Source organism: Gavialis gangeticus, unplaced genomic scaffold, assembly GCF_001723915.1.
Source record: "Gavialis gangeticus isolate Ggan-Ray unplaced genomic scaffold, GavGan_comp1, whole genome shotgun sequence".
Classification (NCBI taxonomy): Eukaryota; Metazoa; Chordata; order Crocodylia; family Gavialidae; genus Gavialis; species Gavialis gangeticus.
The window spans coordinates 153,203,320-153,219,173 of NW_017729032.1; the positions used below are offsets into that span (position 1 = coordinate 153,203,320).

Sequence of the window (15,854 nt, forward strand, 5' to 3'; positions counted from 1 at the left end):
CTTGTGGAACAGAAAGCCATTTGATAATGACTTACCATGGTTAGAGAAAAAATATCCATAAGGTTGATTCTCTCAAAATTGGTTCATTATTTTTCACTGTGATTTACGCAGTGCAGCTGACATGCTTAAACAATGGAATATTAATATATACTTTTTCCAGTATTAACAATGATGCTTACCAGAGCACTGGAAGAACCTACAAATGAATATGTCACAAAAAATAGTGTTAGATTTACAAGTCCTGCATTGTGAACAGACAGGAAAACCTCACTCAGACAATGTGTAATGTGCCCTGAATGAACAGGACTGGTATGCGTAGACAATTCACAAGAGCACAGTGTAGTTGTTCAACATAGTATGGAGAGGGGCTGTTTGAGGCATACAATAGCATGTCATTGCCTCAAAATGAATTTGCTCCTGGGACACATTTTCACTTTTGTTACAACTGACAGACAGTTGTTATTAGCATTTCTGTTGAAACAATTGTGTAAATGCTTCTGATTTGTCACAGTGGTCTGTTTCTCCCTACCACTTTCAATGTTGCGAAGAAGATAGAACATTTAAAACTTTATTTCAAACTTACAGAAGAAGCTAAAGTGCAGCTACTGCTAAAAGGAAGCCAAGTTGGCCACAGAGTTTTCTAAGATGCTGTCTGTTATCCAAGGCTCCTTACAAAGAGCCTAGTCATGACCGGAGATCACCAACACTTCCAGCACCACTTGGAAAGGGGCAGAGCTTTCAGTCTTTCACGTGGCTGTAATGGGAACAATATTGAGCCTTAAATAGAAGAAAGTAATACAAGGTCTAATCTGGTATGAACACATTTAGCTGTGCAGTTCGGTTATCAGGATTAATATGTTATTAAGGCCTCACTGACCCATCTCTACCAAGGCAAAATATTCATGGTTGTTGGCAGTAATGAGCAAGGAAATGGGTAGATACAGGAGGGTCAGATAGATACCAAAAGGCTGGCCCCTGTTAGATTTAAAATTGAGTCTGATCAGGGAACCCTTGTAATATTTCAGACAGCTCTTTACAACACTGATGTATTTGTTGCCTTTCAATCCTTTACTACAGGATGTAAAGCAGCGTCTGTTAGTCCACCTGGGTAGTGTTTCCCTTGTTACCGTAATATGTATTTTTCCTGCCTTAGTTTAGTTTAATTTTCAGTTCTCCATGACACTCTTAGAAATAAGTGCTTATTTCATCTGCTGTGACGCATCACAAGAAAAATCTTCCTGCTACAACCACAAGTCTAAATAGTCAGTGGTTGTGTAGGTTGCTTTTTTGTTTTTTAAAGCATAATTTATTTTAGGTTCATGAACAGTTGTAGACATATTTCAGGGCTTGCTCTAGCTTTAGAGAGGTCATCCTGTTTGCTCTCATCTTCAGCCAAATGCAGACTGAAAATTTTTGTTGATGTTGCTAGTGACAGAACTGCAGTTTGTTACACTAGCACCTACAGGTCTCAGTGGGGGGAAAGTGTACACAATTTTAGAAGACACTGCCTTTTCCAGGCGATCTAAAATATATATGCCTGTGCTTTTAACATTAGTATACAGCTATATACCAAAATACTCCTTCCCATGAATTAGTGTAGGATCTCTAACAATAAGAGTACCCATGCAGTTTACACCTGCGCTGGTGGGAGTAGAAGTACCTAGCACACCGTTCCAAGGTACTCGCACACATGCACCTAGAACCAAGGTCTTGCAGGCTTTGGTGGGGGGCATGAGGAGTCTGCTCTGCTTTATTCTGCCAGATGGGTATGTAACCTAAGTCCACAGTCAGATCTCCTCTACTAAAAGCCCTCAACTCTAATTCCTCTGGGCTTCATTTGGGTTTTCTTAGCTGCATAATCTCAGTGAAGCTATCTTATCAGTAAAAGTGACCATTTATTTACCTGACTCCTGGCCCAGAATATAGCTTTCAAAGTGAGTAATACAGCCCTAATCTGGCAATGGAAGCAGATTGGAAACCAGTGGAGAAATCCCCAACCTCAGTTTCCAGTCACCTGTTTCACCAGCTGGGGCCTCTGCTGGGTCCCGTCCTCTTTTAGCTCTTGATGGTTCTACTGGGCTGTCTGGGCATTGCAGAGTAGCCAAAGTGCACTCTAGGACTTGATACCACCTTGACAACTGTGAATGGATGCCACCAAATAGGTCACAAAATAGCTGTCATGGAAAGCTTTTTCTTCCCAAATCACATTTGACTAAGCCAGGTAGACCCTTTTTACAGGTCTGCCAGTCTCCTGTAAACTTTATAAAACTATATATAGATAAATATTCTTGCATAATTTGAAAAATATAGAGAGAGAATTAATGAATGAATTCCTGCCAGACGTTTGTAATATAAAAATTAGGGAGGGGGCTTTTTCTTTATTCCCCCACTTTTATTAATAAAGGCCTGTATAAGAACGAGGTCACCGAGTCTGGTCTGCCGTTTAAATTTTAACGGGTACAAGAAATTACAAGGTTAAAAATAATACACGGGTGCGACACAGAGAGAAAATACACAGAATGTACCTCTTACTTTCTGTTGTGGTTGCTTATCACTGCTCCACAGTCACAACCTTTTCCACAGGAATAAGTTAGGTGTAACAGGGTTGATTTTTAGATAAGCAACAGGAGCATGTGAGTTTTGTCTGAGCTATATCCTATGGTCTGTCACATCTTTTCTCCACACAGAACCTTTTATATCATTTGTATCTCAGTCACTAGCTTCATATTCCTTAAAAATTCAATGAAATTGTTCCTGAACTAGCATGGCCTTTCCCTTGAAGTTAACAGAGTAATTAGATCTTTGTGTGTTTTTATCAAACAAAATTAATTTATCTGGAAGAACTCTGTAAAGCATTATTATACTTTCTTGTGACTATCATTTCTTCTTAGTGCCAGGGTATTTAACTTTGAATCTTTAAGGGGTGAACAAAATGGGTCACAGCAAGAAGACTGTCAGTGCTTGAAAAGGAGGGGATCTCTTCCTGGCAGTGAAGGTAGAATTTGTTTCAATCCCCATAGTACTCTACTTTTTCCTGACTGAATAGAATTGACCACAAGATGCTGCTGATGCATTCCTAGCTGATATAGCTTGAGTAAAGGGTGCACCATTGTATTAACTCCAGTCATTCTTCACGCACAGGCCATAGGGTAGGCGTGTCAAACTCGGGTAGCCTGGAACTGGTCCACAGGCTGGATGGATGGAATGGGGCCAGCCCATGGGCCAGATCAGGCCCACTGACCCCCCACATGCCAGGTCCAGTTTCCATGGTCACTCTGGCCCATCTGAGACTGCGCTGCTTATGGCACCTGCTCTGGTTGCATATGGATGCAAGTGGCATGTGGCTACTGATCCGTAAGAGGTCCTGGACTGGCTGGAACGGGCATTTCATGCAGCAGTATCCCAGACCACCCAAGGGAGGTCCTGGATCTGGTATGTGGTGGTGGTTGGTGACCCCAGACTGGCCCTGTGTGGGGCTGGCATTGGTTGATGGGTATTGTGGCTTCATGGGCCCTACCTTTGACACCCCTGCTGTAGTGAACTCTTTTGCCAACAGTATTCCCAGCAGTAAATTTAATTTCTTGTAGGAGCAAAGGCCCCATCACATGCATGTCACAATGACCACAGAAGGCAATTACCCAGAAGCAGTGCACCTGGCACAAAATGACTGAAGAGTACAAGTCTTGCTGATAAGACTTCAGGCTGAGATTTTGGAAATGTTGCAGTTTCAGTTCCTGACTCTGCTACAGACTATTTCTATGCCCTTTACTGAGTCGTTTATGGTTACAGAATGTCTCACTTCCCTATTTGTAAAATGGCATGTGATTAATCCTTTTTTTCCCCACGTTTTGCCTGTCTTGTCTTATTGGATTGTCTGTCCTCTGAAGTAGTAGGGTCTTTCCCTTATTTAGTATATATAACACCTAAAACAGGTGTAGGCAACATTTTTTGACCGGGGTGCCGAAAAAAACCACAATGCTGTTGGAAGGTGCCAGAGTGCCAGCATGCCAGAAAAACAAAACGAGGGCAGGGGGTACATGACAAGATGTCCTGCTCATGCCCCTCGCCCCCCTCCCAAAGCCCCTTCCCCCTAGCCCTGCCATGCTTCCCCTGTTCCCTAGCCCTAGTGCCCCTTGCCCCCCAACCCAGGCTCCGTGGCTATCAGAAGCTACCCAGAACCTGGGCCGGCTGCAGCCTGAGGCTGCTAAGGGAAGAAACACTGTTCCCTTCTTCTGTTGGAGGCATCGGTCCGCAATTATCAAATGTTAGAGTCCAGGTTAGCTCATCCACAAGGTCCAGACAGCCCAGTAATCAGATTAGAACTGCATTGCTTATTTTTAGGAGCCATATTCTGGGTCAGGACTCAGCTAAACAAATGGCCACATCTACTGACAAGAAGCTTCATGCTCAGATTATGCAGCTAAAAAGCCCAAGTGAGGCCCACGGAAATTAGAGGTGAGGAATTTTAGCAGAGGGGATCCACAGGAGAACAGACTAATGTAGAAACCGAAAGCATTTAGACCACTCTTCAAACCATTCCCGTTTATAAAGCACTTCCACCATAGCTGGCATGATGTTGATTTAAAAGCCCACTTGTTTTCTCGGACATTCTTTTGGCAGAGAGAGAAGAAGTAAGACAACCTGTCTGAGTGTTCTGCCAGGGACTTCGCTATGCAGATTTCATTTGCCTGGAATGGCACTTGGGTACCATTTAGAGAGGTGCTCCAGTAGCTTCTGTGATTAAAAAAAAAAAAAAGAGAGCAAGAGAAAGAGAAAAAAAAAGGTCAATCTGTTGCACAAGTATCAGTCCTCTCAGGCTTTTCACTACCTCTTCTGCAGTAGAAACCTGCAGTTTTGTCCACTCTTAGACCAAGAACTAGGTTAGGTTCCAACAGCCTGGAGGCTTATTATGACTACTTCATCAGGGTGACTAGGATAGGACCCTACAGTGTGTACCCTTTGGGAGCCAATAAGATCAGAAGAAACAGTTATTTGTATGTAGCCTGGGTGTACCGGGGTATGTACTCCCTTCTCCAATTGAAGGGATTGTTAGCTGGCAAGAGTGCTGTGGGTGAAACTGCAGGCAGCACAAAGATTCCCTCCGTCCGTATAGAGTGATAACAACTGATTGAAGTGACATCAAAAGCAGCCCTTTTGGAAATGGAGCACTGTGCATCCCTTCATGTCAGAAAGTCAAGCAGACAGGGCCAAGGTATAAGACAAAAGCACAAAAGAATCTTACATTCATATTGCTTGATGAAGCTTCTGCTCCATATCCACAGGTCAGGTAAGTCCAGTTTTTTCCACTCTCTCTGTTGTGATGAACATCCTGCAAACTTCTGGTTGCTCCCCTGTTAGTAGTTGAGTCTTTCCCAGTCTCTCAGCTTTTTTTCACTGGGCAGCCTCTCCTAGTTCACCCAACCTCATCTCTTTGCCAAGAGTCTTCAAGTTCGTACATCTTCTTTGATCCTAGGCTTAACCTTAGGAAGAGTACCTCATTTTCACATAGAAAAGAGGCCAATATTGTCTTAACTCCATGTTTTCATGAAGTGTCAGCTGTCCTTTAATTTCTTGTTTATTGCCATTCCAGACTTCTAAGATTGTCTTAATTAGCACATGAAAACTAACAAGTGCCAAGCTAGATCTACTGAGGACTAAGGGAAATGGGAAAAGTAAACATTCAGCATCATTAGTACAACTTTGCTTCAACTGCAGTGATACTACAAGATCTCAAAGGGGACCGGTGTCATTTAAATACTTGGATTGGGTAGATGGGAGGTATGTAATAGATTGGGTAGATGGTTTTATTTAGTAAGCTGTTTGGTATCACAGCTGAGTGGGTTTAAAGGAGCTCTGTCAAAGAGAATAGACTGTACATTTGAAAGAGCTATCCAAATACACTGCAGGAGCCTGCTAAAATACAAAAAGAAACCCCCCTGCAATTGCAAACCCCTGGGAGTTATCTACCACCCCACAATGGAACCAATTGGAAGAATCACCAAACAACTACAGTCTGTATTTGACAAAGATCAGACCTTGAGAGAAATATCCCTAATCCCTCTGCTCCTGGTTTTCAAAAAGTCCCTAACCTTTCCCAACTCATTGTCACAAGCAAACTTTCCAGTGCCCAACAGACATCAAGTGGAACAGAGCTTTGCCTTGGCAGGAAATCCTTAACCTGTCAGCACACCTCTACTGCCACTACCGCCCTCCCCCCGCCCATCAACATCCGCCGTAAAAAACATGAGGATCTGCGGTTTTGACGCATGCCTTTCCCAAAATGTAATACCTGATCCAGTGCACCAAGTGCTGCCCTCATTGCAACTATGTGGGTGAGCCTAAACAGTAACTGTGCACCAGAATGAACTCTTGCAGAAAAAATATAAAGGATGGAGACATGCATACACCATTAGGAGCACATTTCTCGCAAAACAGTGACTCCCTCTCTAGCCTCACTGTCCTCGTGCTCCAGGGAAATCTACCTAACACCTTTAAAAGGCAAACTTGGGAGCAAACATTCATAAGCTGGCTGGACACTAAGAACCAAGGGCTAAACTTTGATATGGGTTTATGGCATGTTATAATTCATCCAACTCTTGAATTCTTTCCACACAAGGAAGGTGAGATTGACTCTCCTCCCTTTTGGTAGGCTTCTTTTCTTCTGCTAATTGAGTTTGCTACCCCTAGGCTTTTCTCGCAGTCCCTCCCCTCTGCTGCGCCTCATAATTCTGTGCCTGGATTCCTGTGATTCATCATTGCCAATCCCTCACAGTCAAGGATGATTGTCTTTTATGATTGCCTTCTCTGTTGGTCTGAAAGTGGATGACTAGATCTATTTGGGATCAAGAGGTTCTATTGCAACTCAGGCATGTGTTTCTGTATGGGGTGGGTGGCTTTTGGTTCAGTCTACAATACACTGTTTCTGCCACTCCCACTTTTCCATCTTCTGTTGTCATCATGAGGTTTCAAAGTATGGGGATCCTTGCAGCATACTCTTCCTCTACTTGTGGTGGCCCTGGTTGATAGTTTCCCACAAACTGACATCAATATTGTATTTTTAAGTTGGCTTTGAAGATATCCTTGAAGCGCTTTCTTTGTCCTTCTTTTGAGCATATGCTTTGAGCGATCTGGGAGAATAAAACTTGCTTCTGGATCATACATCTGGATGATGTGGCTAGCCCAATGAAGTTGATGTTGAATGATCATTACCTCAATGCTCATGGTGTTTTCTTGCGATAGGGCACTAACATTGGTATGTCTGTTTTCCCACTGGATTTAAAGGCTCTTCCACAGGCAGCATTGATGAGACTTGAGGTGTCTCCTGTATGTTGTGCACATCTCAGCTCCCTATAATAAGGTAGGGATCACAACTGCTCGATAAAACATGAGCTTGGTTTTGAATCTGATGTCATGCACTTTGAACTCCCATTTATTTTCCCTGTCATCCAAAGGGTGTCCTTGTGTACACATTGTGGGGCACATTGAGACGTGATGAAGAATGTCTTTTATTCAAAAGCTTGTCTAACTTTATCCCATCTATATTCTTGGTCCAGTAAAAGATATCAACCTAAGAAATTCTTGCCTTTTTCATAGCTTCTGGACCATCACAGCTACACTGTCACTCTTACATTACTAACCTAAAAAAGTCATAATTCTACTTTTTCTGGGGGTTTTTTTGACTGGTAGCTCTTTGGTGAGATGTCTTGGTGAAAATCTGTTAATCTAGTCAGATATTTACTAAGTTTGGGAGAAGTCTTCTGATGCGAATGTGTTGACAGAGACCAAAGGCTTCTTTTCTAAACTATTTAGGTTGTTTATATCAGATGGCTGATATGTACGTCTTCAAATTCTAATGGTAATTATTTTGGCCATCCATTCCTGTTTTAAAGCATATTCATCCTACCAAGGAAAGATAAATGCAAGCTTGAAAGGTTTTGCTAACGTTTGATAACACCATCTAGTTGTCCCATTGTTCTTTTTCACGGTATGCTCTTGAGCTACAAATTGTTCCAGAAGGATGCATCTGTCAGAGGGATTCTCCAGCACCAGTCTGTCACTGAGCTGTGAAATCAAGAAGGCAGCATGATTTTGTAAATTTGGAGCTGCTCACTTTGCATATCATTAAATGCAGTTGCTGCCTTTTAAAAATGTGCTGTTTTCTGGGGGAAATTACCCATGTAAGGCCCTTCTCTCTGTTTAACTTCTAAGATGTGTTCTTCAGGTGGAGCAGCAAGTTCAAGGGTCCCTGGTCCTCTAAGATGCTCTGTGTCAACTCCACATAACTTGGTTTGAAGGACACTGAAGAAAGCAAGTCATAGGAAAGGCAAGTGGGATCTGTCCATATGTGGCTCTTGTGGTCCCAGAACAGTAGAGCAAAGTAGCTGAAGTAAAGATATGTTTACAGTGGCTGCATTATAACTCTGCTTCTGAGGGTCAGGTTGAGGAGACAGGCTTACAGTTAAATTCCATAGTGCTTTATGCATTATAAAGACATAGATAAATCATAGAATTCTAGAAATTAAGGATGGAAGGGACTTTAGGATCATCTAATCTGCCCTCTTCCCTCAGTGCTACATCAACTATAGCTATGTCATCCCTGACAGATCTTTTTTTAACCTGTTCTTACAACTCCCTAATGTTGGAGATTCCATAGCCGTCTTGGATAACTTGTTCTGCTGCTTCTGCAGACGTACAGCAGCGATTCTCTACCAGGGTACTGTGGTTGAAATCCTTTCAAGGGTATCATGAAGTGTTAGCAGCACTGCTAGGTGCACAAACATGATTCACAAGATGAACCCAAAAATTTCAAATAGGAATTCACGGTATTAAAAATATTCTGAATTACTGTGGTATTTTGGAGTTCTTTGCAACAGAGGAATTGCTCTATTCTTTTTCAGTAGTCAAAAAAGAAGTGAAAACTAAGAGGTGGAATTTTCTGAAGGGTGCTTGTAGTCTATTGAGGGACACCTTTAGTCTAAAAATGAGAACCATTGCCTTACAGTCTGTAAGATTTTTCCAGTTCGTAAGATTTTTCCTAATGTCTAATCTTAATGTTCCTTGCTGCAATTAAAGCCCTTTACTACTTGTCTTGTTCCCAGTGGACACAGTTTACTTTAGTTTATGTTTCGCTACAGTCATCTTGGTTTAGGGAATTTTTGTAAACTACTTGAATTCTCCCTCTCTTCTTTGTTATGTATCTGAGCTCGCAGACTTGTGCCTGAATAATGCAGTTCATATCTGCAGTATTAAACACTGTGTGCATTGGATAGCTGCAGTATTAAACATTGGCACAATTTAGCGAGGCTTACAGAGCAATTTTTTACATTTATATTAAAAAATGTATTTTTATGAAGAGAGAATTGACTCCATAGCTTTATGGTTTCTAACTATCCAAGCTGAACTGAAGCACCACGGAGAATATACAAGGAGAAGGGAAGTTGGGAAAAAAAACCCAGCACAGCACTAGGGCAGGCTTTGTGCCTGCGCCTGTGTGCATGTTCAGTGGCGGGGGGAGCACGGGGACAGTGAAACTTAAACTCCTCCTGCAGATCTGCATCTGCTGTGAGTCATTGCTATGACTCACATTGTCAGCGTTCACTTTAGCTAGCATTCAAATGGAGCAGCTCTGGCAGTGGAAGAAGCAGGCTAGTATTGATTACCTGCTGCAGCAGACCATTGTGCCAAGATTATTTTTTTGCAGCCATTGCTGAAACTCAGGAGGCTCTGCTGAACAACATCAGGTTATTTTCCTATTTTTTTAAAAGAAAAGGTAAGAAAGCCTGTTGTTCATTAGAGGGGAAGGGTGACGAGTAGCTTATGAAGGTTGAGTTTTATACTGCATTGCTTATCCTCAGAAGATGCTGGTCCTTGCAACCTTGTTATTGCTATGCATCATTTGTGCTGCTTGAAACAACACACAGAATCATATGGGTAATGGGCGGTGCATGCACTATGAAACAACATAATGATGCTCTCATTGACTGGTACATCCTATGTTATGTAATGCATGGCAGCCATGTTAAGGGTAGAGGACCTCTTTCAATGAAGCAGAGCTATTGTAGGTATCAGGACACCAAAACAGCTGGGAGTTTTAATATGGTGCTCTGTCTATCATCTGGAAAGCGCAGCATTTCTAGGGTCCGTGGATTAAAAGCACACTGCTCACTTCTGAATTCCTGCCGTTCCAGAATCAAAAATGGCATTGCCAGGATCACTGTAAATGTCTTTTACATTTAAAATCACATTGTGACTCTGCCTGTAATGTTCCGGCTGGGTTTGCGTGTTGTTGGGTGAGATTTGTTTGTTACTGTCTCCCTTGTAAACATTGTTCAGGTTAATTTGTTTGCTTCCCATGCTTAATATCCCAGCTGCTGTTGTTTCCTGTCTGCGGCTCTAATAACACATATTTCCAGGATAGAATTGCTCCAGCTGTTGGTTATGTCAGAAGAATGGGAGATTGTCCTGTTCACGGTTCTGAGATTAAGGACCTGGCTTCCATTACCTCAGATATATGAAGTGATGAAAGTTATTTTATATTTTTAAGTTGTCATTTCTCCTGGAATTATAAAATCTTGATATTAGCAACACTGCTAAGAATCCTCATATAGTATCCTACCAAGTTTTTAATCTTTGCTGTATGTGTAACCAGTTACTATATTTTACAGTATTAATCTTCTGCTTTTCAATTCTAGTAATTTAACTTCATTTTGTATTTTTTTGGTGTTTTTATGCATGCATTTTGGATTTAGTTTATGCCCTACAATGACATTGGCAATTGTTCTAAATAACCTAGTGTAGCCTAATCTGTTCTGTAATACTTCATTAATCTGAGAAAGAGAGATTTAGAAAGCTGGGTGTTCATTGGCTTGCTTTTTGACTGTAGGAGAATATCACTAATATCCACATGGTATAGTTTGCACAAAAATGACATTTTTCTTTATACCTCAAAGAAATAGTGGCTGTAGTGAGGTCTCGTGTTATTACTAAGGCTGTTTTTATGAAAGATGCCAGGCTTTGTCTGTGTATCATGAAGCATTAAAAGCTATGTCCGTAAAGTACTTTTGGGGGTATGTTAGCCTTTATTTTCCCATTGAACAATGCCTTGCTTGCTGTTTAACAATATTAATTGATCAAGTTTCTTTCTTGTTTCATATAATTTTTTATGACAAGTAAGCCTTGCACATTTTTTATAGAAATGAAAAAGCTGCTTTCAGTGCACTTGAAATAGTTAGAGCTCAGGTGGCATCAGTATGAGAAAGCTGTAGTTTGAGAATTGCTTTTGGAAAGTTCAGCTCTTAGATTCCCTTCTCCCAGAGTTAGATTTCATTAAGTGAGCAATTTAATCATTTTAGGAGCATTTTTATGCACTTGAAATACTCCTCTGTGTGTAATATTATAAATGCAGGCTAATTTATCCATTGTCAGGGTGACCATGATTCCTCAGTAATGAAACCTACTGCTATCCCACTGCATGGTGGAAATGAATATCTGAACTGATTAAAATAAAGCATTCCAATTTTTCCACTGATTTGATTATTTTTGAGCCAATGTTGTATGCACTGAGGTATAAGACCTACATTTCTCCACGTTATGGTGTGTATGTACCTGTGCATGTGCCTTTTCGTATATTTGAATATTTAAATGTCTATGAGCATGTAAAGTATACATCTTTTAGAATTTCAATTTGTAAATGAAGTAAAAAAATGGTAATGTGGTTGTTTTCAGCTGGGGTTGTATAATCTATTAATACAATTCAGACCTGGTTAAATCATGAAAATGAAGTGAAAATACATACTTGAGAGGAACAAAATAGTTTTTTCTGAATGGATACATGGTTGGATGCAGCCTCCCCACTTCTTGCCCTGTTGCTGAGGTGCAACAGAGTCCTGTATTAACTCTAGGACCATTTACTGCTTTTTCTCATTAATGGATTTGGTGTAATACCCCTAGATTCAAAAGAACAGTTTAAAAAGAATGACAGAAAACCCCTGCAGGGCACCTGGGCAGTGGGTGTAATGAGAATTGAAAATCTACTAAACATAGAAAGAAAGAGTTACTGAGACACAAGTGTCATTAGGGCTGGAGTCTGATAGCTTTATTGCCATCTTCAAGGCATATTAATATGTTTGTAACTAGGAAGTTAATTATTTAGTTACAAATGTTTTATACATTTTCATACCACAGTCTTAGAAGAATTAAACAACAACAACATCTTCTGTTGGCATGGAGAAGAGAGCTGCATCTGATGTTTCTGAAGCCAAGATGTATTGTAAACATAACTGATTTGGTTAAATAAATGCCATCTGCCATGTGACTGCAGGCCTGAGCTAGAGCTCATTGAAATTAGCCTTTGTGCTGACTTCCATTCAGCTTTGCATCCAGCCTTAAAGGAGGCTTAAGGGACCATTTCACTCATTCTTTCAGCAGGAGTTGTTTGGTGTCTCTCTGAGGTCATTGCTTAGAGTGGAGTACATGAGGCTGGAAGTTCTTTCCTGAAGCTTATCACTTATTTCACAGTGAACCCAATAGAGGTGACCTCTTAAGTAATAAAAGGATTAAACAAAGAGGGCAATACTGGGTATGAATGAGCAGAGTTGGTAGGGAAGACACTTGGAAAGCACACTGCACCCTTCCCCTCCTTGCAGAAGTCTCCAAAGAATTTTTGTGTTTACACACAAAGTTGAACATTTTTCTCCTTCTGTCTAACTTCAGACTCTTTTAGTCTGTTCCCCTAACCTACCTCTTCCTTTTGTTTTAGTGTTTGTACCCTCCCCCCTCTCTCTCTCTTCTTTCTCTTCTTTAAAAATGCACCGGTATCATCTGTCCCTTCCCATCCTTCAAAGCATTATTATAACAAGCCCACTTTGACTTTGCTGGACTCTCAAACTGCCATTCTATCTTTGGCCCAAACTACTAGAGCCCTTCAGCAGTTCCTGTTCCCTCCTCCAGCCATTTTGCTTACCATACCACAGTCAGCCCCGGCTCTAGGCAGCTGCCGCTGGCCATACCACCCAGGCTGCTCACAGGGCTTTCAGCTCTCCAGCCACCTGCTGCGTGCAGCCCAGGCTCTGTGGCCAGCAGCCACAGCTGCAAACAGCTGCTCCAGGCTCCAAAGCACCTCTTTGGGTGGGATAGCAGGGGAAGGATCTGGGGCAGCACGACCCCAACCCCTCCACTGCTTTCCAGCCAGAGGCACGTGTGCAGCCACTGTTGCCACAGAGCAGTGCCAGTGCTCCTGAGCCTGGAGCAGCTGTTTGCAGTTTGCCAGCTCCCTGTTGCAACTGCCCAGGGCAGCTGGCTGTGGCAGGTAGCCAGAAAGCTGCAAACAGCTGCATTGGGCTCCTCAGCCCTTGGCTGGGTTCCTTAGTGGTGGCGGCTGCTTGCCCACCTCCAAGCAGATGGCAGGGGAGGGTCTGGGGTTGTGCTACCCCAGACACCTCTCCTGCCGTCCACCCACACGTGTACGTGAAGCCGTCACAGAGCCTTGCATCCAGTTATTTTCTGGAGATAAAAAGTTATTTGTTTTGTTGTTGCAGATTTTTTTGGTTTCCAAATAATCCTACCTGTTTGTATTGGAATTATTCCCTGGGTTTTAAAAGAAAGGGAAAAACTGCTGCTCAAGCATTGTCATTTTTAGTTCCCCACTGTATTCTGGAAGAACTTAAATCAGGGGTAGGCAACCGCCAGCACAGGTACCAGAGTGTGGCACTTGAAGGCATTTTGCTTGGCACACGAGTCTTGGGGTGGATGGTGGGAAAGGGGCTTGGGCGGTGCTGCCCCAGCAGTGCAGCCCCTTGTGGCTTCCCCACCATTCGCCCCTGGCATGCCATATCTTATAAATCAAAGTTGCAGATACTTTTGTCACTCTGCCCAAAAATGTTTCTGACCCCTGACCTAAATCATCACTGCCCTGAGACCTGGCACTGGCTGCAAATTTTAAGGCAGGAGTAAGGCCTCAGCTGTCACTTTGAATAAGCAGAGTAGGAACGACTCTGTTAGGTGTAGAATTAGTTCTGTTGTATCTCTACTCTTGTCTGCAGGAGTGCCCAGCACAGGAGTTGTTTTAGGGAGTCAGAGTGGTGGCAGCTGATAGGCATAATTGGCTAGACCTATGCCTGTTTTTTCTTGCAGCGCTCAAGCAACAGGGGTACAGAAACTGAGACCCTGCTTAACTCGCAACATTTCCTCTGTCCTTGTGTTCGTGTCAGCTCCATGTGTTCAGGTTAAATGAGAATAGGGATCTCAGTATGATGATACATTATTTCTGTGCTGAATGTTCCCTCTCAGGCTTCCTTTCAGTTTGGTACTTCATCTTTTAAAGCAGCAGAATGCTTCTTGAATTTGCTGTTCAGGCTTCAAGGGACGATAGTGAACTGGTTAAGTACAAAGTTGTACATGATTGGGAGGTGACTTTATATGTAGGGGCGCGCCGATACTGATAGCCTATTATTAATTGGTCATATAGGCCGATACCGATCCAATAGCCAACTTGCAGGAATGCAGCCGGGCAGCTTGGAGAGCAGACTCCTGCCGGTAAGTCTGTGGGGGGAGGGGGTGTGGGGAACACAAGGGGCGTCGTGGGGGCAGATGGAGGCCCCCACAGAGAGGGAGGGAGTGGGGCTGGGGCAGGAACTGCCAAGCCAGGGTGGTGAATGTGACCCTGATGCCAGAAGTGGGACAGAGCCATGGGCAGTTTGTCCAGCTGGTGTGGGGGAGTGAGGATGGGGGGCTGCTCCCTGCCACTGCGTGTACCCCTGGGGGAGGCATGGGGGCTTGTGTCCCCCCAGATTTATGTGCGGGGTGAGGGCAGACTGCCTGCTGCAGGCTTGGGACCAGGGGCTACGCCAGCCTCTTCCCAGTGGGGGGTGCTGGGCTCTGGCTGGGCAGGGGCGCGGCAGGCTTAGCTGTGCGGGACATGTGGTGGCGGCGGTGGTACTACGGGGGGTGGCTTTGGGGAATTTTGGGGTGGCCACAGCCCCCTAAGGTCCCACTGGTGCTGCCTCTGCTCAGGGCACTCCACTCTGCTGCTTTTCCCTTGGGAGCCTCACAGCCAGCATGGGCTTCCTGAAGGAAAGGCACCAGACTGGAGTGCCCTGAACAGGGGCGGCGCTGTGGGACTGTGGCCACCCCAAAATTCCCCATAGCCCCCTGTAGCTACTCCATCACTGCTGCCTGCCATGCACAGCTGAGCCCACCCTGTTCCCAGCTCCACACCGGAAAGAGGCTGGCGCAGCCCCTGGCCCCAAGCCTGCAACAGATGGCCCAACCTTGCCCTGCATACAAATCTGGAGGCTCATGCCCCCCATGCCTCCCCTGGGGTTATGCATACAGCAGTGGGGAACCACCTCCCCCCACCCCTGGTACTCTCTGTCCCACTCCCAGCCCTGGGGTTGCATTCACTGCCCTGACTGGGTAGGCCCTGCCCCTGCCTCGCTCCCTCCTTCCCTCCCCATGGGGACCTCGATCTACACCCCCATGCCACTTATGCCACCTCCCTTAAGAATTATTTGAGACAGGTATCTTCTGGCCTATGAACAATGGAGGATTTTGTGCAACTAGAAAAATCAAGGAAAACTTCAGTTTCCCTCTTTTTGTTTTAAGCATACAAATTTCTTGTACTTTTCCTTGCAGAAAGACTCAAAACCATAAAGTGATACCAAGAAGTAACTGGACTCCATTATGCTGGAAGAAATCCACCTGAATTTTGTCAAAATAGACTCTGGAAGAGGAATAAGGATCATAATTCCTTATGTTTGAAGGAAGCCAGGAAGCACCAAAACACTATTTTGCAGGCCCACCCCAAAATGCTGAAGCTGGTCTAATGAGAGCACCATTTAGTCCATCTCTTTTAAACC

The 15,854-nt window shown here is 43.5% G+C and overlaps 1 protein-coding gene across 9 annotated transcripts in view; it reads left to right on the forward strand.

Annotated features, from left to right (window-relative positions):
• INPP4A (inositol polyphosphate-4-phosphatase type I A) overlaps positions 1-15,854 on the forward strand; it is a 240,036-nt gene that overhangs the window by 51,196 nt on the left and 172,986 nt on the right. For 6 of the 9 annotated variants that reach the window (XM_019524585.1, XM_019524591.1, XM_019524596.1 and 3 more), the window contains exon 1: positions 9,588-9,769. The exons of 1 other annotated variant lie outside the window; for it this stretch is intronic. The gene's annotated coding sequence lies outside the window, so the exon portion shown is untranslated. Of the gene's footprint in view, positions 1-9,587; positions 9,770-15,854 lie in introns of those variants that run through there. 2 more of the 9 variants (XM_019524594.1, XM_019524595.1) reach the window with 1 other exon arrangement.